This window comes from Musca autumnalis, unplaced genomic scaffold, assembly GCF_047663935.1.
Source record: "Musca autumnalis isolate F117 unplaced genomic scaffold, ASM4766393v1 scaffold_4, whole genome shotgun sequence".
In the NCBI taxonomy this organism is placed as follows: Eukaryota; Metazoa; Arthropoda; class Insecta; order Diptera; family Muscidae; genus Musca; species Musca autumnalis.
In genome coordinates, this window is record NW_027411977.1 from 76,659,186 (window position 1) to 76,682,363 (window position 23,178).

Below are 23,178 nucleotides of genomic sequence, written 5' to 3' on the forward strand. Positions count from 1 at the left end.
ACACATGATTGCCTTAGGTGTTCTTTACAGCTTTCGGGCCATTTACCCTGGAAGTATAGACTTGCCTCTGAAAAACTTGTACGGTAGTAATAGGAGCCCCGAGAACACTTGTTGCAAAAAAGCAAAGCGTTTCCAGAGAGTTTTTTTATTAATTTATTTTGTATTTACTTATAACTAACTAGCGGACCCGGCGAACTTCGTCTCGCTATTAAGGAATAAAATTTCATACAAAAACTCAATTTTCGATTTTTCCAATTTTCCGACTTTTCCAGAGAGATTTTCCAAAATTTTCTTCCGTAAAGACCTTCTCCTCGAAAATACGAATAACTGACAAATTTTACAGAAATCGGCCTAGCCGTTCTCATTTTATGAATTACTATAAATTTTTTACACCATTTTTATATATATAGATAAGATATAGATTATTAGCATAATGGTAGTGAAGCCATGACCATTGAGGTCTTAAGCTTACACAGCTTATCCATAAAAGTCTTAAACTGCACTTCACTGAAATTTTTTGAAATACTCTGCGGAAGTTTGCCGAAAGAGTAGATAGATCAAAATATCACGAAGGCCAAATTTTGGACCGAATCGGTTGATCTGTTTGAGAAATAATCGTGCTCCCCAGGCGGCTACCCAGACGAACGGACATAGCTAAGTCGACTCCAAGTTTTCTGAAACAGATTTCTTCCAAACACACGTTGGCCCTAAAGCCATTATTTCGATGAGGCACATTTTGGCTAAAGACTGAGAGTATAAAAAATGTAGATTGGGAAAAATTGTGTTTATGGATTTTTGCTAAAAGAATGTATACATGTATAGACCTTGGATTGGGCGACATAATTTCATTTTAAACGAAGTTAAGACTGGATTCCAGAGATTCCCTTGTTCCTGATAAACTTATGAGAAGATCCAGAATTTCTATAAGTGAAGTATTGACATAACCGCGATTAGGTGCTAGAATTTCTTGATGGATAGACTAACTATTGCTCAGCATTAGTTCTCGGCCTTCAGAAATTCTTTGCGATATGTACATCGGAATTTTGCATATTTTTGAAAATTGTAATGTTAAGATATTTGAAAATTAAATGTTATGATATTTCTAAGGTTTTCCATTGTATTCGCTTTTTTGGCCTTACCGAAGTGATATCACTGAATTTCATAACATTATTGTAGTTGTGAATTATTTGATAAATGATCCACCGAAAAATATATGGCATTATTAATATATTCATTGTTTTGACCATATATTAACTGTGACATATTGTCAAAAAAATTGTAAAAGATAAAATTGGCCAAGAAGTCTTGCTCCATATGAACTAAAAAATAGTATTGAAAATTATTTCTAAATTAAGGTTTGCATCTATGCTAAATATGACATTTTCGCTAACATGAACTTTCAAAATTTTGGTCAGGTGGGCCCCCCCCGAAATGAAATCCTGGCTACGTCCCTGGTGTAGGTATGTGTACAGGACCATGCTTTAAGAGATATGTATATGAATAATAATTGTTGTAAAATAATAATGATGTAAAAAATAATTCCTTGCTTCCGGGAATACAATTTTGCAAGTTTTAAAAACTCAAATTTTAGTTGAGGAACCAAAACAGAGGGACCAATCTCGTTTATATTAGAATCCAAACGGGGCGTAATAAATCGACCTATGTGTGAATTGAAATTTCCTAATTCCCATTTATTAGTCCTCTGTATTGTGTTTGAGGTTTCAATGGATTTTCAGCATTCATGTATCCATTCAAATGTTATTAAATATAAATAAAAAAATAATTCCTTTATAATTCCACACCAACATTGAAGGTGGGACCACAAGCATCATGTTTATCCAAACATTTGTCTTATATGCCGAACTAAGAATATATTTCCATTTTTCCTTATCAGTCAGCTCTTTTTTGCCACTTTCGAATATTTTGTTTTTTAATATCATTAAAAACTTTCAGACAATTTGGAGTCGATTTTGTAATGTCCGCCCGTCTGTCTGTCTAGCTGGTTGGAGCTCTCAAAATTAGCAACGGATCAGGACCAAAATTTGACCTTTGAAATATTTTGCCCAAACTTAGCTTAAGTTCCAAGGTGGTCCATATCGAGTACCTGCCCCACAAGATTTCGAAATTGTGTGCACGACAACTCTCAAAGGCAGTAACCGATTTGGCCCATACGTTGCAAATCGTAGATCAAGTTCGATTGTGGACTATATAAATTTCGGAAAAATACAGTTTAAGACCTGCTCAGAACCGCATTGATTATTTTTGCAATAACTTGTATTCGCTACCTCCATTACGACGGTACAAATATTTTCAGGTGCACGTCCATACTTCCTGACATAATGGCCTGAGAGCTGTAAAAACCCGACGCACAATGGTTCAGAAATCGATTTTGCTGACCAAAACGCCAATTTTTTTGTTTTCTCAGAAACTGTAACAGATATTGTGTTAATTTTTTTTGTTAAAAAAGTAGGATTGCTTTCTTTAAGGATATTTTTAATTGAATTACTGCAGCATTTAAATATAGTGAGGTATTTTATTTTTCCCCAGGTACTAAATTTTGGTGTAATTCAAATTATAGTGGACTAGACATTTTACGGAAAAACATGGAACAATGTTTCGTTTTCGCAAACGGATTTCTGAGAGTGTACTTTTTCAGTCCATATATATTTTTGAACAACCACAGTACCGTCCGTTTAACGCATTTTTAAACTGATAAAAATTGATAAAAATTTGTTGTTTATACCCTCAGCATTTATGCTAACGAGGGTATATACACTTTCATACGGACAAAATGTGCCTTATCGAAATAATGGTTGTAGACCCCAAGTATGTTTGGACGAAATATGTTTCAGACAATTTGGAGTCGATTGAGCACTGTCCGTCCGTCTGTCTGTCTGACTGGCTGGAGCGCACGATAACTCTCGAACGGATAAACCGATTCGGTTCAAATTTTGGCTTTCATAATATTTTAGCCAAACTTAGTTTAAGTTCGAAGATGGGCTATATCGATCCACTCCTTCCGGTACCTCCCCCACAAAAGTTCGAAAATGTTGGGAAAAATTGTGCGCACGATAACTCTTGATGGGAGTAACCGATTTGGTCCATACTTTGCCGTGAAATGTGTACCAGACTTAGATAAGGTTTCAATATGGACTCAATCGGTCCACTCCTTCGGGTACCTCCCACACAAAATTTCAGAAAAGTTCAGTTTAGAGCCATCTCTCGAATCGCTTTGATTTTTGTTTTAGCAACTTGTATTCACTGCCCTTCATACGACGGTATAAGTTTCATCAGGGGCAAGTCCACACTTCCTGAGAAAATAGCCTGAAAGTTGCAAAAAAAACCCCTATGACACGGTGTGAGGTGGTTGGAGCGTAAGATAACTTTCGAACGAATCTGCCGATTCGGTCCAAAATTTGGCCTTAGTAATATTTTGTCTAAACATAGTTTAAGTTTGAACATAAGCCATATCGGTCAACTCTTTCAGGTACCTCCCCCACAAAAGTTAAAAAATGTTCGGAAAAATTGTTCGTACGGTAACTCTTGAAGGTAGTGGCCGAATTGGTGCATACTTTACGCATCCTAATATATCTACCAGATATAGATCAGGTTCAAATATGGACTATATTTGTCCACTCCATCCGGTACCTCCCACACAAAATGTCGGATAAGTTCACTTTAAGACCTGATATCGAATCACTTTGATTTTTGTTGAAGCAACTTACATTCGCTGCCTCAATTACGATGGTAAAAGTTTTTTTTAAGGGGCAACTTCATACTTCTTGAGCAAACAGCCCGAAGGGTGTAAAAACCTCCTATGGCACCATATGTAGTGGCTGGAGATCCACTTCCATAATGGTCAATGTCGATCCATTCCTTTTAGTATCTCCTCCGCAAAACTTTTGATCTTTAGTCCTAATCAACATTTTTGTCGGTTCAAACGCCGAAAATTTTTAAAACCCCCTAAATACATACGTATTTTGGGAAAAAAAAATTTTCAATACGAGGGCGGTTCGGAAACTTCTTAGCCTATCAATGAAAGAGAATAGTTAGTTTTTCAAAAATATTTTTATACCCTCCACCATAGTATGGAGGGTATATTAAGTTTGTCATTCTGTTTGTAACACATCGAACTAATCATTTGCGACCCTATAAAGTATATATATTCTTGATCAGGATAAAATTCTAAGACGATCTAGCCATGTCCGTCTGTTGTAATCACTCTAGCGTCCGCAATAATTGAGATAGAGTGCTGAAATTTTGCACCCGAGGGTCTTTTTTCCATAGGCAAGTCAAGTTCGAAGATGGGCTATATCGGTCCACTTTTTGGTATAGCCCCCATATAATGGTACCTCCGGATTTGAGGTATTTTGACGTTCTTCGCCACATTTGCAGACCGAATTAGCTATAATTTGGCACTTAGGGTTCCTAGTGATCAACAAACTTATATCTCAAAGGATATGGACATAGGTCCATGTTTTGGTATGGTCCCCATATAACGGTACCTCCCGATTTTCGGTATTTTGAGAATTTTAGCCACAATTTTTAACCGAACTATCTGCAATTTGACGTTTGAGGTTCTCAGTGGTCATGAAACATCTCCACGAAATATCGTTAACATAGGTCCATGTTTTGGTATAGCCCCCATATAACGGTACCTCCTGATTTTCGGTATTTTGAGAATTTTAGCTACAATTTTTAACCGAACTAGCTGTAATTTGCCATTTGAGGTTCTCAGTGGTCATGGAATATCTCCACCAAGCATCGTCAACATAGGTCCATGTTTTGGTATAGCCCCCATATAACGGTACCTCCCGATTTTCAATATTTTGAGCATTTTAGCCACAATTTGTAACCGAAGTATCTGCAATTTGACATTTGAGGTTCTTAGTGGTCATGAAACATCTCCAAAAAACATCATCAACATAGGTCCATGTTTTGGTATAGCCCCCATATAACGGTACCTTCCGATTTTCGGTATTTTGAGCATTTTAGTTACAATTTTTAGCCGAACTAGCTGTAATTTGCCATTTGAGGTTCTCAGTGGTCATGAAACATCCCCACCAAACATCGTCAACATAGGTCCATGTTTTGGTATAGCCCCCATATAACGGTACCTCCCAATTTTCGGTATTTTGAGAATTTTAGCTACAGTTTTTAACCGAAATAGCCGTAACTTGACATTTGAAGTTCTCAGTAGTCATAAAACATCTCCAACGAAACATCGTCAACATAGGTCCATGTTTTGGTATAGCCCCCATATAACGGTATCTCCCGATTTTCGGTATTTTGAGAATTTTAGCTGCAATTTTTAACCGAACTAGCTGTAATGATCGGTATTTTGAGAATTTTAGCTACAATTTAGTCTATTCAAAAATAATCGTCAATATAGGTCCATGTTTTGGTATATCCCCCTATATAACTCTACCTCCCGATTTTCGGGAATTTTCAGTGGTCACGAAATTTCTTCACTAAAATTCGTCAACATGGGTCCATTTTTGAGGGTCTACATTGTTTTGATGAAACTACCCTCAATTTGACTCTTGAAGTTCTGACTCTTGGATATAGCCCCGTAGGTGGTACCTTTCACCTAGCTGAACACATTTTTTTAGATTAGATTAGATAACACTGTGCAAAAAAATTGAGGTGAAAGTCTGGGGCACGGAAAATTACACTTGGGGAAGAAAGGCCTTGGTGAGTATATTATGAACCCCGAAGGACAGATGCGCCGTGAGTCGAACTTCCGCGTTATGGCGTGATGAAGTTTTTGCAAGAGACCATGTAAAGAATCAGGAATTAGCGTTATATCTTTGTTCACTGTTGCTTAAGTGCTCTACAAAAACAACAAACAAAGATATAATGCTAATTCATGATGGCTTACAGGGTCTCTTGCAAAAACTTCATCACGCCATAACGCGGAAGTTCGACTCACGGCGCATCTGTCCTTCGGGGTTTTTAATACACACACCAAGGGCTTTCATCTCCAAAAGGAATTATCTGTGCCCCAACATTTGTGTTCACAGTGTAATTTAAGCAATAGTGGGAGGCAATAAGAGTCTATCCATTGTTGAAAAGTTATTCCACCTAAAATTGTAAAAGGACCCTAATTATTCCATTTTAATTAAGACTATTTTATGGTGGAGGGTATAAAAAGTTCGGCCCGGCCGAACTTAACGACTTTTTACTTGTTATTTTTCAATATAATCTCCTGAAACTTCAATACACTTAGTCCAACGCTTTTCTAGCAATTCTATCCCTTGATTAAAATAGTTTTTCTCAAGGTCTTCAAAATAGTGGTTTACAACTGTAATTGCATCTTCATTAGAGGTAAAACGCTTGCCAGCAAGGATTTTTTTAGATTTGGGAACAAGTAAAAGTCACTGGGAGCTAAATCAGGAGAATAAGGTGGGTGGTCAAGCAACTCATACTTTAATTCGTTGATTTTAGCCATTGTTAAAACACTCTTGTGCGGTGGTGCCCTGTCTTGATGAAAAATTATTTTTTTGTGTTGTAAGCCAGGACGTTTTTCTCGAATTTGTACATTTAATTGTTCCAAAAGGTTGCAATAGTACTCTGAAATTATTGTTTTACCCTTTTGCAGATAGTCAATCAATAAAATACCTTTGAAGTCCCAAAAAACCGTTGCCATATCCTTACCAGCCGATTGAATTGTTTTTGCCTTCTTTGGGGCACTTCCTCCAGCTTCAGTCCATTGTTTGGATTGTTCTTTTGTCTCTGGAGTATAGTGGTGGATCCATGTCTCATCAACAGTTATGAAACGACGCTTAAAATCCAAAGCTTTTTCATCTGTAGTTCTTCATGCAAAATTAAATGGACTCGATCATTTGAGACGCCCATGATATTAGCAATTTCACGCACTTTTATTCGTCGATCATTTAATACCATATCATGCACTTTGGCCACAATTTCTGTTGTTGTTGCAGTTTTTGGACGTCCACTACGTGGTTCATCTTCAATGCTTGTACGACCACGTTTAAATTCAGCAACCCAATTTTTTACTGTTGCATATGAAGGAGCACTTTCACCTAACACATTCACCATATCATTATGAATTTCTTGTCCCGATAAGCCTTTTTTATGTAAATATTTAATGACAGCACGCATTTCTAATTTTTCCATTGTAAAAAAAAATTGCGGATGCGTCTTTTTTGAACACCTATTTCTATATGAAGGAGTTGCCAGATCGAAACAAAATTTAACATGTGTTCATAACAGAGATGGAAGTTTCCAAAACACTTAACTTTTTTCTGTTTATACCGCGCCTTTTGTGCTAGGCTAAGAAGTTTCCGAACTGCCCTCGTAATCGAACTAACCACGCCCACTTTCTTCAATTTTGAATTTAAATTTTTTCTGCAGAGAAGAATTCGACTTAACCATTTTTTAACTTTTATAATTAGATCGCTTTAGGATATAGGTAGGCGAACTGGACGATAATAAATCCTAAACAGCATCAATGGGCGAAAAAATCCGACAAAGTCCGTAGGAGAAAAGAAAGGTTACAGACAAAATCTGTTTATAAATTTAAAATCCTCCACGGTTTGACAATGGGCACAAGCATCATGCTTACAAAACATTTGTCTTATATGCCGAACTAAGAATAGATTTCCTTATTAGTCAGCTTTTTTGCCACTTTCGAATATTTTGTTTTTTAATTTCATTAAAAACCTGTTCTACCGTTTGTCTTCCTTCATCAAAATATTTCTTCCCAACGTATATCCACTCCTTTATGTACCGCCCACAAAAGTTAAAAGTCTGTTCGAAACCCGTTAGTCATCTCATTACAGTGATGTATTTTTACGCACTCAGAGGGTATATACTGTTGCACGGATAAATTAACTTTTGCCTATTAATCACTGAAATAACGTTTATTCCATTGACATATAAAAACAAGTAAGAACGGCGTTAAGTTCGGCCGGGCCAAACTTGTTATACTCTCCACCACAAGTTGTCGTGTTGAAGTAAAATGGAAAAATTAGTTTCCTTTCGTGTATGAAGAAGACTTAATACTAAATTTCAGCAATTTCGGTAAAACAATGTGAGGCACCGTTCTATGGGGGCTATTTCAAAACTTCGATCTATACCGACAAATTTCTGACGGAAAGTTTTTAGACTCAAAGAAGACTAAATACCAAATTTCCTATATTTCGGTAAGAGAATTTGGCTAAAACTTAAAAATACCGAAAATAAAGAAGTACGTTTCTTTGAGGATATAGGAAGACGTGGACCTTTACTGATAATACTCTTCTGGAAAATTTTATAACTCTTGGAAGACTAAATAACGAATTTCAGCCATTTCGGTGGGATATTGACGTCACAATCTTCAGTATTACGAAAATGGGGAGGTACCGTTCTAAGGGGCTATATCGAAACGTGGGCCTATACCGACGAATTTTATTCGGAAATGGGGCAATATGAGAGCGTGGACCTGTACAGACATATTTCTGGCGAACAGTTTTATATCACATTGAAAACTAAATACCAAATTTCAGCCATTTTGGAGGAATATTGAAGCCACAGCCTTCAAAATACGGAAAATCGGGAGGTACCTTTCCATGGGGGCTATATGAAGGCGTGGACCTATACCGATAAATTTAAAGGGGAAGTTTGAGTACCTCCAACGAAGTCTAAATACCAAATTTCAGCCATTTCGGTGGAATATTGAGGCCACAACGTTGTATGGGGGCTATATGAAGGCGTGGACCGATACCGCCAAAATTCTGGGGGAAAGTTTTATACCCCTAAAGAAGTTTACGTACCAAATATCAGCAATTTTGGTAGGATATTGAAGATAAATCCTTAAAAATACCGAAAATCGGGAGGTACCGTTCTATGGGGGCTATATCAAAACGTGGACCGATATATCCCATTTTCAATACCAACCATCCTGCAAGTAATAAAAACTACTGTTCCAAGTATTGATTCTCTATCTTTAAAATTGCGAGCTGTATCTTGATTTCAACGGACGGACAGACGGACATTGTTAAATCGGCATAGAATTTTATGCTGATTAATAATATATATACTTTATAGGGTCTCCGACGAATATTTCGATGTGTTACAAACGGAATGACAAATTTAATTATACCCTCCATATTGTATAAAAAGATCACCCACAAATCGATTAAAAAATATTTTTTTTCATACCTTAATGAAATTAATTTTTTATTCTATAAATTATTTCCTGTTGCAAGAATGAATAAACTTAAGCTTACTAATAACTAAAATAACGTTTAGTCCATTCAATTATTGAAGAAGATCATGCACAAACATGAAACAAATTTTATTTATTTTTTTTTAATTATATCTTTGACAAATAGCGTTTACGAGCCGACAGAGATACTAGTATACCCTAAGCCACGTACCCGAAAAAAAGTTAACGCAATACTTCTGTAGGTTTTTTATCTGTTGGGAAAATTTTCCAGGATGGAAAGTGCCGCAAAAAACTACATTTTGCAACAAAATTCAGAATGATCCAAGACGAGTGCATTTTTTCCAAACTTTGGGTAGGGTGTACCCGTAGGAGCGATCCGATGTAGTACATATTCGGACCTAATACAAATCTGTAGGAAATTTTTTTTTTCTTAATTAGTCTATGGATATTTTCCTTACAGACTATATAATTAAAATGTTGTACTTAAGTTACTGAATTTAAATATATTACAATTTTACTTTTCAATTTACAAAGTTTGAGCTAAATCAATTTGTCTCTTAAAGAGTTAATTTACACATTAGCCAGTTTAGGTGGTGACGGTAGGATTTTCTGGACCTTTTTGGGTCATTATCTCAGGATGTATGGACTTGCCCACGAAAAAAAAAATTACAACGTCGTAACAGAGCCGCAAGTGCAACCTGCTGCATCACAAATTAATAATACAAATTTTGTGTGGGAGGTCCCCACTGAGTTTACCGATATAGTCCATATTAGAACCCGATCTATGCCTGAAAGTAATATTACCAATAGCAAAGTTTGGCTCAACTCGGTTACTCCCTCCTAGAGTTATCATGCCTACAATCTTGGCGGGAGGGAGGTACCGGAAGGAGTGGACCGATATGGTCTATCTTCGAATTTAAACTAAGTTTGGACAACATACTGAAAGGCCCAAAATTTGAACCAAATATGTTGATCCATTCGAGAGTTATCGTGCGCTCCAACTACGACACATGGTATTATATGGGTTGTTTGCAGTGTTTGTGCTGATATCTGAGGAAGTATGGACTTGCTCCTGAAAAAAATTATATCGTCGTAATGGAGGTAGTGAATACAAGTGGCTGCAACAAAAATCAAAGCGATTCGAGAGCTGGCCTTAAACTGCACTTAAGCAAAATTTTGTGTGGGAGGTACCCGAAAGAGTGGAGCAATAGGGTCCATATTGGAACCTCATCTAATTCGGTTACTCCCTTCAAGAGTTATCGTGCGGACAATTTTTCCGAACATTTTTGAACTTTTGTGGGGGAGGTACCTGAAGGAGTGGACCGATATGGCCCATCTTCGAACTTAAATCAAAATATTTCGATACCCAAAATTTGAACCGAATCGATTGATCCGCTCGAGAGTTATCGTGCGCACCAGCCAGCCAGCCAGACAGGCAGACACACGGACGGACATTGCTAGATCGACTCAAAATTGTCTGAAACGGACATCGTACAAACATACTTGGGGTCTAAAACCATTATTTCGATGAGGCACATTTTTGGTCGTATCAAAGTGTAAATACCCTCTACTGAGGGTATAATTAGTAAAAAGAAATGTTATGTCAGTTTGGGTGCCGTGACATAACTCCCAACGGACATAACTCCCAAATTTTTTGGGAGCTATGTCCGACCCCCCTTAGCGGACATAAGTCCCAATGGGAGTTATATCCGTTTTTAAAATTTAAGTGATTTTTATTTAAATACAATTTTTTTTTCAAATGTATAAGAAAAAAATTAAATATTAACTTTAAGTTCATATGCATTTTTCATTTCATAAAATAATTTATAATTGATTTAATTTTTTTAAGAAAATTAAGTACAAAATAAGTAGTAGCCATCTCAAATCGAACTATATTCAAAATTTGCCCTCAAACCTAAACGAAAAATGCTACCTACAGGAAAATGAAAAGTTTTTGTTAAAATTCGCAGATACTTTCTGAAAAAAGATAAGCGCAGCTGGCGAAAATATTTTTAAAAAATCGCGGGAGTTTTTACAAAAATATTTTTACAATTTAAGAAGATAAATTTTTTTAGAAATATTTAAATACTTTCTGAAAAACGAAAAGAGCCGCAGGCGAAAATAATTTTGAATAAAATCGCGCGATTTTTTACAAAAGTATTTTCACAATTTAAGAAAATAAAAAGTTTTTGTAAAAATATTCAAACACTTTCTGAAAAAACGAAAAGCGCCGCAGGCGAAAATATTTTTGTAAAAAATCGCGCGATTTTAAAATACTTTAAATAAATTTTAAAATACTTTAAAATACTTTAAAATACTTTCTGAAAAACGAAAAGCGCCGCAGGCAAAAATATTAAAAAAATCGTGCGATTTTTTACACAAATATTTTCACAATTTAAGAAGATAAAAAGTTTTTGTAACAAGTAAAAAAGTGTCAGTCGGCTTTGCCGACAGATATATACCCTCAGCCAAAGTGAAGCGAAACTTTTACCTCCGGACAGATCGAATGTATTTCAGGTCTCTTCAGAATTTGGCCCTTTTTGGACATTTGAACTTGCCGACAATAATGTGGAATAGGAATTAACTGCGCTAAGACACAAATGTTGAACTTTTGTAGGGCAGGTACTCTTAGGGGGGACCTATATTGGCCATTTTAGAAGTTTAACTAAATTTTAATAAAATATTAGGAGATCCAAAGTGATACATTTTAAATATTGGGGAGAAGTACCGAAAGTTGTGGACCGGTATTGACCATGTGACTAAGTTTGGATATAATATGACGAAGACCAAATGTTGGACCAAATCGGTTGAACAGTTCAAGAGTTATCGTGTTCTTCGACCGCCACATATGGTGACATAGGGGTTTTTTACACCTTTCGGGCTGCTTTCGCAAGAAATATGGACTTACCCCTCAAAAAACTTTTACCGTCGTAATGGTGGTAGCGTATGCAAATAGCTTCAACAAAAATCCAAGTGATTCGATAGCAGGTCTTAAAGTGAACTTATCCGAAATTTTGTGTGAGAGGTACCAGAAGGAGTAGACAAATTTAGTCCTTATTTGAACCTGATCTATATCTGGTAGATATATTAACATGTGCAAAGTATGGATTACATCGGTCACTCCCTTCAAGAGTTATCGTGCGCAAAATGTTTCCGAACATTTCTGAAGTTCTGTGGGGGAGGTACCTGAAGGAGTGGACCGATGTAGCCCATCTTCGAATTTAAACTATGTTTTGGTAAAATATTACGAAGGCCAAATTTTGGACCGAATCGACAGATCCGTTCGAGAGTTATCTTGCGCTCCTACCACTACACAAGGTGTCATAGGGGCATTTTGCAACTTTCCGGCCATTTTCTCGGGAAGTATGGACTTGCCCCTGATGAAACTTGTACCTTCGTATAGGGAACAGTGAATACAAGATGTTGCAACAAAAACCAAGGCAATTCGAGAGCAGGTCCTAAACTGAACTTTTCCGAAATTTTGTGTGGGAGGTACTCGAAGGAGTTTACCGATTGAGTCCATATTGGAACCTCATCTAAATCTGGTAGAAATTTCATGATGTGCAAAGGATGGACCAAATCGGTTGCTCCCTTCAAGAGTTATCGTACGCACAAATTTGCCGAACATTTTCGAACTTTTGTGGGGGAGGTACCGGAAGGAGTGGACCGATATAATCCATCTGTGAACTTGAACTAAGTTTGGACAAAATATTACGAAAGCCAAATTTTGGACCGAATCGGCAGATCCGTTCAAAAGTTGTCTTGCGCTCCAACCACTACACACGGTGTCATGGGGTTTTTTGTAACTTTCAGGCTATTTTCTCAGGAAGTATGGACTTGCCCCTAATGAAACTTACAGCGTCGTATAGAGGACAGCGAATACAACTTGCGTAAACAAAAATCAAAGCGATTCGAGACCAGGTCCTAGACTGAACTTTTCCGACATTTTGTGTGGGAGGTACCCGAAGGAGTGGACCGATTGAGTCCATATTGGAACCTCATCTAAGTTTGGTAGAAATTACACGTTGTGCAAAGTATGGACCAAATCGGTTGTTCCCTACAAGAGTTATCGTGCGCACAAGTTTTGTGACAATTTTTGAACATTTGTGGGGGAGGTACCTGAAGGAGTGGACCTATATGGAACTTAAATCGAATCTGGACAAAATATTTCGATACCCAAAATTTGAACCGAATCGATTGATCCGTTCGAGAGTTATCGTGCGCACCAGCCAGCCAGACAGACGGACAGACAGACAGACGGACGGACATTGCTAGATTTACTCAAAATTGTCTGAAACGGATATCGTACAAACATACTTGGGGTCTAAAAGCATTATTTCGATGAGGCACATTTTTGGTCGTATCAAAGTGTAAATACCCTCTTTAGCCTAAAGGCTGAGGGTATAAAAATATTCGCGATTTTTTACGAAAATATTTTCACAATTTAAGAAAATAAAACGTTTTTGTAAAAGTATTCAAAAATATTTTCACAATTTAAGGAGGTAAAAAGTCGAAATATTTCTGTAAAAATCGCGCGATTTTTTAGAAAAATATGTTCACAATTTAAGAAGATATAAAGTGTTTGTACAAATATTCAAATACTTTCTGAAAAACGAAAATATTTTTGAATAAATATCGCGATTTTCTTAACAAATATTTTTACAATTTAAAACATCTCCTAACTGCTACTTACATAATTTCGGGCATAATTTCGTTTTAACTAATTTTATGAAATCAGGAGGATTTTGTGGATACTTCGGTATTGGTTGACACTTAGGACTTCTCAAATGTATAATTCCGCTTACGTTCTAACTTCTACTCCAAAATTTAAAAAAAATTATAACTATAAATTTCAAAATTAAGGAAAGAAATAATTTATAAATTAAGAAAAACTCGTTGGGAGTTATGTCCGCTATTTTTTTGGGTGTTATGTCCGTTTTGCTTCACGGACATAACTCCCAACGAATTTTGGGAGTTATGTCCGCAAAGTGCAGCGGACATAACGCCCAAAATCATTTTGGGAGTTATGTCCGGGCACCGTCAGTTTGGTTATCTCATGTAGCTCTAACGTTTTTCAATTATATATCTGCTTACAGTGACTTCAAAACATGTCCCTTAATTCTGATAAATTCCAATTTTAAAATCATTTTGTGCGTGAGGTTTTTAACCGATTCACTTTATAATTAAGATTTTATGTAGTCTTATGTAGAAACTTAGCACGCTATGATGCAGGGATATGAGGTTGTAAAAATTCTAACCCTAGTGTATACCAGTGTATATAAAACAGTTACTTCGGTTCTAAATTTCCTCCAAACATTGTTGGGTTCCAAAACCAAGGTGTATACACTCTCGTTAGCCTTAAGGCTTCCTAGAATTTATAAGTTATGGTTTTTGTATTTAAAACTTTTAGAATATTAATTTGAAATATGCTTTGTTTTTATACCCTCAGCATTTATGCTAACGAGGGTATATACATTTTCATACGGTCAAAATATACCTCAATGAAATATTGGTTTTAGAACCCAAACATGTTTGGACGAAACCCGTTTCAGACAATTTGGAGTCGATTTAGACATGTCAGTCCATCTAGCTGGCTGGATCGCACTATAACTTTCGCACGGACCAACCGATTTTGACCCTCGTAATACTTTGCCCAAACTTAGTTTAAGATGGGTCATTTCGGTTCACTTCTTCGGGTACCTGTCCCTCAAAAGTGCAAAATTGTTGGATAAAATTTGTTTAACCAAACTAACTGTAATTTGACATTTGAGGATCTCAGTGGTGACGAAATTTCTCCACCAAAAATCGTTAACATAGGTCCATGGTTTGGTATAGCCCCCATATAACGGTACCTCCCGATTTTCGGTATTTTGAGGATTTTATCTACAATTTTTAACCGAACTAGCAGTAATTTGACATTTGAGGGTCTCAGTAGTCACGAAACTTCTCCACCAAAAATCATAAATATAGGTCCATGTTTTGGTATAGCCTCCATATAACGGTACCTCTGGATTTTCGGTATTTTAAGGATTTCTGTTACTATGTTTAACCGAACTAACTGTAATTTGATATTTGAGGGTCTCGGTAGTCACGAAACTTCTCCACAAAAACCCCTTAACATAGGTCCATTGCTTGGTATAGAACCCATATAACCGTGCCTACCGATTTTCGGTATTTTGAGGATTTTAGCTACGATTTTTAAACGAACTAGCTGTAATATGACATTTGAGGCTCTCTGTGGTCATGAAATTTTACCACCAAAAATCGAACTCTCTGTAATTTATTATTTGAAGTTTTCAGTGTTCACGAAACTTTTTCACTAAAAGTCGTCAACCGTGGTCAAGGAACTTCTTCACGAAAAATCGTCAACCATACATCCCGATCTTCGGTATTTTGAGGGTCTTAGCTATATTGTTTGACGGAACTACCTGTAATTTGACTTTTGGTTTCCATGCAGTTATAAAACTTTTCCACCAAAAATTTTAAATATAGGTCCACACTTTGATATCGCGCCGTATGTGGTACCTTGAATTTTTTAGATTAGATTGGATAATTAAGGCAAAAAGAAAACTAATTATTTCATTTTAATTAAGATTATTATATGGTGGAGGCTACAAAAAAGTTCGGCCCGTCCGAACTAAACGACTTTTTATTGTTTTTTTAATGCGTTTTGCGGTGCTCGAAAACGATTGGACCGATCGTGATATATGCTGGTGGGCGTTTTAAGGACCTAATAATCTTGTCAATGATTTGATGCGCCCTGAGGGCCCGAAATCTAGCGGCATCCTACGGTTTCATAAGAGTTAGTGTTCCTATCCTTCTTTTCCTTATTGATCCCATAATTCTAGGGTTTAGGTTCCCCAGATATTTATTGCACGGTTCAACTGTTGAGGCAGTAGCCTGATATGTACTCCGAAAAACTGACACTGAATTGTCGACAACAGTGCCGATTTCCTAAACGGTCAAGATGATGCTCATTGAGTAAATTACAAGGAAAATCCGATTAAGGTATAGACGAACCACGCAAATTGATGGTAGAGTGCCTAAAAATGGGAGGATGCCTAACACTCCGATAGAAAGATCAAGCAGAAAATGACATTAAAATATTAACAACTGTAAGATAGTTAAATTAAAGACTGTACCCAGTATGTTGTACACTACTTAAGCAGTGATTATGACAGCAGCACAAACTACTAATGAGCTTTGTCATTAATACAATTTATATGAAATGTTAATTCAATTATGTTTTTTGACTTGATTGGTTTTTGAAACGATGCTTAATATTTTTCTCGGCATAAAATGAATAAAACTAAAACTTTACGCTATCTTTATAAAAAAAAAAAAAACAAATTCACAAGTTAGTACAACTTTTTACACTGTCCTCATCAGATAGCTAACAAACTTTCATTTCGTTTACAAATGAAACCATTTTGTCTCGGTGCACTTGATTAAATCCCTAAGGATTGCGATGCAATACAAATAAACTTTTAAATGGAAAAATGCTAAACTTTTTACACCGTAAATGGTAAAATGGTTCATCTGATATAAATATGTGCTTTATATTACCTAAGTATTTAAGTGGCTGTGCTGGTGGTGCTGGAAGAAAATTCGAAAAACCAAAGGTGTCTTATGGGCAAAGATGAACATTTTCTCTAGACATAAATTCAAAATTACACAATGGTTTAGAATTAGGTAAAAGAAAAACTAAAGAGAGAAAAGGTATGTCGGTAGTCTAGCGAAGTCAACAGCTGCTAATGCAGTAGTAGAAATAACGACAGACTGAAAACAAGAGGAACCCGGATGTTTCCATTGTTTCATTCAAAAATAATGTGGAACATGTGTGGCATGTCTTTTGCTATGTCCTTGCATACGAAGTACTGCACCGACTACAACATTTATGCTAAAACAAAATAAGTACATCGGACACAACAATGACTCGCAACAACAACAACAGGAACAACAACATTTCTATGCTACCCATTTCCTGTTCCACTCTGTTTGTCTGTCTGTCTACCAGCTGAAAGGAAGGAGACATACCAGCAGCCTGTAAATGAATTGTAAAGTGTACTATATGCATTTGTATGTGAGTGTGTGTGTGTGTGTGTGTGTGAAATATAGATCGGAAATGTACTGGAGTGTGGAAGTTACCAGCATTGCCAACATTTTTTTGCGGTTATTGTTCCAAAAAATAGTTATGCAAAAATACAAAATACACATTTTCAAATTAAACTGATAAAGTTGAAAATTGGATGCATGTGAAAATAACAATGCAAACGGCTTTTAATTTAAAACTATAAATCTAGATAAAAAGAAATGGTAACCCAAATGCATCCATTGTATTGTATTGTATAAAAATGAATCACATGTACATAAATGTTCTTTTAATTATGGAGTACTGGGTGAGATTTTCTACACAGAGCCGATACATCTGAACAGGTTGGAAATTTGTTATATTTTTATGTATTTTATTCCACATGGTCAAAATTGCCATACTTTTTGCACAACATCGTTAACACCTTGAAAATGTGGTAATTTTTGCACAATTATTTTTTTGGAAATCAATAAAGTTGTAGCGGAAAATTTTTCCTGATTTCATAAGCTTTCTTTTGATACCCATATCGGTTCAGCAAACCCGGTTATATATCCGGTTTTTTACGCGAACTTTCTGTTCAAAAAACCGGATAACCGGTTATGACCGCCGCCAAATTTTTATATTTTTGTAATCAGGGTAACAAGATCTATCTATGGTAAAAACTTCAAATCGATCCGACGATTTTACCTAAACTAGGAATGTTCCGCTTTTGCTGCAAATTTCATGGAAATTTGTTCAGTAGTATTGGAGATATAGCATGTTTAAAAAAAGCGGGCGTGTTTGGGTCTTTTGTCGCCAAAGAAGTACGTGGATTGTAGATTAATTCGTAAATTGTTAAACCGATACAATCGTAATAATTGCAAACATGGGGGACGTATCGCGCCCCTCTGCAATTCAATAAACTATGTAGCCTGTTTCGGGGGCTACCTGACAACTTAAAAAAATCGGTTCAGTAGTTTTTGTAGAAAAAAATTATACTGAAAACTGAAAAAGTGGGCGGGCATAATTTTCTTTCCAGGAAAACCTTAGTTGGGCTATGACGGCATTTCATTATACCCTCAGCCTTTTAGGCTAAAGAGGGTATTTACACTTTGATACGACCAAAAATGTGGCTCATCGAAATAATGGTTTTAGACCCCAAGTATGTTTGTACGATATCCGTTTCAGACAATTTTGAGTAGATCTAGCAATGTCCGTCCGTCCGTCTGTCTGTCTGGCAGGCTGGTGCGCACGATAACTCTCGAGCGGATCAATCGATTCGTTTCAAAATTTGGGTATCGAAATATTTTGTCCAGATTCGATTTAAGTTCGTAGATGGGCCATATAGGTCCACTCCTTCAGGTACCTCCCCCACAAATGTTCAAAAATTGTCGCAAAACTTGTGCGCACAATAACTCTTGTAGGGAATAACCGATTTGGTCCATACTGTGCACATCGTGTAATTTCTACCAAACTTAGACGAGGTTCCAATATGGACTCAATAGGTCCACTCCTTCGGGTACCTCTCACACAAAATTTCGGAAAAGTTCAGTTTAGGACCTGGTCTCGAATCGCTTTGATTTTTGTTTACGCAAGTTGTGTTCGCTGTCCTCTATACGACGCTGTAAGTTTCATTAGGGGCAAGTCCATACTTCTTGAGAAAATAGCCGTGTGTAGTGGTTGGAGCGCAAGATAACTCTCGAACGGATCTGCCGATTCGGCCCAAAATTTGGCTTTCGTAATATTTTGTTCAAACTTAGTTCAAGTTCAAGGATGGATTATATCGGTCCACTCCTTCCGGTACCTCCCCCACAAAAGTTCGAAAATGTTCGGAAAAATTGTGCGCGCGATAACTCTTAATGGGAGTGACCAATTTGGTCCATACTTTACACATTCTCATAATATCTACCATAGATCAGGTTCGAATATGGACTATATTTGTCCACTCCATCCCGTACCTCCCACACGAAATTTTGGATAAGTTCACTTTAAGACCTGCTATTGAATCACTTTGATTTTTGTTGAAGCAACTTACATTCGCTGCCTCAATTACGATGGTAAAAGTTGTTTCAGGGTCAAGTCCATACTTCTTGAGAAAACAGCCCGAAGGGAGTAAAAACCCCCTATGGCACCCCCATGGTCTATGTCGGTCCATTCCTTTAAGTACCTTTTCCGCAAAATTTTTGAACTTTAATCCTAATCAACATTTTTGTCGGTTCATACGACAAAATTTTGAAACCCCCTAAATACATAAGTTTTTTGTGAAAAAAGAGTTTCAATTTGCACAGGCTGAGGGTATATCTCTGTCGGCAAAGCCGACAGATACTTTTTTACTTGTTTTTATACATAAAGATATGGCGTTTCTATAAATATGGAAAAGGAACTACCCCGCCCCTTCCGAATTCAAGAAAATATGCTTCATATTTTCACTGGGGGCCATTCCTGTACATCCCTGAAAATTTCAGGAAAATCGGTTCAGTAGTTTTGTAGATGTAACATCTTTTAAAAAGTGGGCGTGGTCAAGCCTTTGGGTCCGAAAAAAGGAGAAAAAGGATTCCAAACGATTTTACAAGGATTCCAAAGGATTTAAAAAAATAGAGCATAGGGGGAATACCCCGCCCCCATCCGAAACTAAATTTGTAGCTTATTTTCACCGGGGGCTATCCCTGTACATTCCCTGACAATTTCAGGAAAATCGTTTCAGTAGTTTTTGTACAAAAGATTAAAATTGAAAATTGAAAAAGTGGGTGTAAAAGTGGGAGTGGTCAAATTTTTTTGCATAAATATTTATGACGAACTTTTCAAAAAAAAAAAAAAAAAAAAAAATTTTCCAATTCGTTCCAGCCGTTCTTAGCTGATGTCATTACCAACGAATGACATTTGATTTTTATTTTTAAAGATTTTATATTTTATATATTATATTTTGTATTTCATATTTTATACTTTATATATTTTTTTGATGTTTAATTTTAATTTATTTCTTTCATCGTAACAAAGCCAATAGGCCATATGTAGTTGCACAATACAACATTACCTTAAACTTCTCTGGAGCCTAGCCTAAAATTAGACAATAAAGATAATTAAGATAAAGTAAAACAAAACAAGTAAAAAAGTATCCGTCGGCTTTGCCGACAGAGATATACCCTTAGACTATCTGAGTTTAAACTACCATCTACGGACAGATCGAATGTATTTAGGGTATTTTCAGAATTTTTGGACATTTGAACTTGCCGACAAAAATGTGAATTAGGATTAAAATTCAAAAGTGTTGCGGAGGAGGTACTTAAAGGAATCGACCGACATAGTCCAGTACAAATATTGATCTTATTTTTGATAGATATCGCGCCCACTAGTCATTTTAGTGGAAGTTAAACTAAATTTGGACAACGTATTAGGAGATCCAAAGTTTTGAACAAATTGGTTGTCCCGTTCAAGAGACATCGTGCAATCCATTTTGCATTTTTAATGAAATTTTTTTAAATATTGAGGGGGAAGTACCGGAAGTGCTGCCCATCTACGAACTGAGACTAAGTTTGGACAAAATATGACGAAAGCCAAATTTTGGACCAAATCGGTTGATCAGTTCGAAAGCGACTCTCCAGCGACTACATATGGTGCTATGGGGTTTTTACACCTTTCGGGCATTTTATCAAGAAGAATGGACTTGCCCCTGAAAAAAACTTTTACCGTCGTAATTGGGGCAGCGAATGCATATTGCTTCAACAGAAATAAAAGTGATTCGAGAGCAGGTCTTAAAGTTTGTGTGGGAGGTACGCAAAGGAGTGGACAAATATAATCCATATTCAAAACTGATATACATCTGGTAGATATATTAGGGTGTGTAATGTATGGACCACATCGGTCACTCCCTTCAAGATTTATCGTGCGCACAAATTTTCCTTACATTTTCGAACTTTTGTGGGGGAGGTTCTGGAAAGAGTGGACCGAAAGAACCCATCTTCGAACTTAAACTAAGTTTGGACAAGATATTACGAAAGCCAAATCTTGGACCCAATCAGATCATCCGTTCGAGAGTTATCGTGCGCACCAGGCAGCCAGACAGACGGACGGACGGACATTGCTAAATCGACTACAAGTTGTCTGAAACACATTTCGTCCAAACATACTTGGGGTCTAAAACCATTATTTCGATGAGGCACACTTTGCCCGTATGAAAGTGTATGTACCCTCGTTAGCATAAATGCTGAGGGTATAAATAACACTTTAAAAAGATTCCATACTCAATAGCACACTACACCCTAAAAACAATTTAAAAGCAAAACAAAAAAGAAATCAACATTATAATAAACAATAATATTACAAACAAGTAAGTACAACATTAAGTTCGGCCAGGCCGAACTTGTTATACCCTCCGCCCCGAGTTGTATTAAAGTAAAATGAAACAATTAGTTTCCTTTGGTTTATGAAGAAGACTAAATACCAAATTTCAGCAGTTCGGTAAAACAATGTGGCTAACCTTTAAAATACCAAAAATCGGGAGGTACCGTTCTATGGGGACTATATTAAGGCGTGGACCTGTACAGACAAATTTCTGGGGGAATGTCTTATACCACCAACGAAGACCAAATACCAAATTTCAGCCATTTCGGAGAAATATTGAGACCACAACCTGCAAAATACCGAAAATCGGTAGATACCGTTCTATGGGGGCTATATTAAGGCGTAGACCTGTACCGACAAATTTCTGGGGGAAAGTTTTATACCACCAATGAAGATTAAATATTAAATTTCAACCATTTCGGTGGAATATAGAGGCCACAACCTTCAAAATATTGCGAGCTATACTTGATTTCAACAGACGGGCGGACAGACGGACATGGTTATATCGACATAGAATTTTATCAAGAATATATATACTGTATAGGGTTCCCGATGAATATTTCGATGTGTTACAAACGAAATGACAAAATTTAATTATACCCTCCATATTTTGGTGGAGGGTATAAAAATATACATGACTTATACATGAAAATACAAATACCCGTATTCCCGGGAATTTCAAAAAAATTTCCCGGGAAATCCCGTTCAACAATTTTTGGTAATTCCCGGGCCGGGTATTTCCGACCAGAAACTCTAGCCACAACCTTCAAAATACCAGAAATCCAGAGGTACCGTTCTATGGGGGCTATATGAAGACGTGGACCCATATCGAGATATTTCAGAAGGAAAGTTTTATACCCCTAACGAAGACTAAGTACCAAGTAAGACTTAATACCAAATGTCAGGCATTTCGGAGGGATATTGAGACCACAACCTTCAAAAGACCAGAAATCCGGAGGTACCGTTCTATGAGGACTATACGGAGACGTGGACCTATACCGTCAAATTTCTGGCGGAAATTTTTTTGCCCCTAACGAACACTAAGTACCAAATTTCAGTCGTTTGGGTGTGATAATGACGCTAAAACCGCCAAAATACTTAAAATCGGGTGGTACCGTTCTATGGGGGCTATATCAAAACGTGGACCGCTATAGCCCATTTGCAATACCAAACATCCTAGGAGTAATAGAAACTTCTATACCAAATTACAAAGCTCTATATCGGACAGACGGACATGGTTTTATATACATTATATTTTACCCTAGTCAAGAATATATATACTTTATAGGGTCTCCGATGAATATTTCGATGCGTTACAAAGGGAATGACAAATTTAATTATACCCCCATATTATGGTGGAGGGTATAAAAATGCTTCCATGTCCCAATTTACATTAGGCGAGTTTACTTGCGGCAATTGTCAGTTTGTTGGTGAGAGAGGGTGTTGAGAGGCAAAGGGTTACCATATGTCTCACCTCTCTCTCCATCAAACTGTCAATTGCCGCAAGTAAACTCGCCTAATGTAAATTGGCACCAACTTAATTATAAACTACTCAAAAAAAGCAATTTCCCATAACAACAGCGCAAATTGTACA

General features: G+C 36.7%; 1 protein-coding gene across 2 annotated transcripts in view; it reads right to left on the reverse strand.

The window, feature by feature from the left end:
• LOC141403615 (uncharacterized) overlaps positions 1 to 23,178 on the reverse strand; it is a 622,248-nt gene that overhangs the window by 419,771 nt on the left and 179,299 nt on the right. The gene's annotated exons all lie outside the window — the stretch shown is intronic.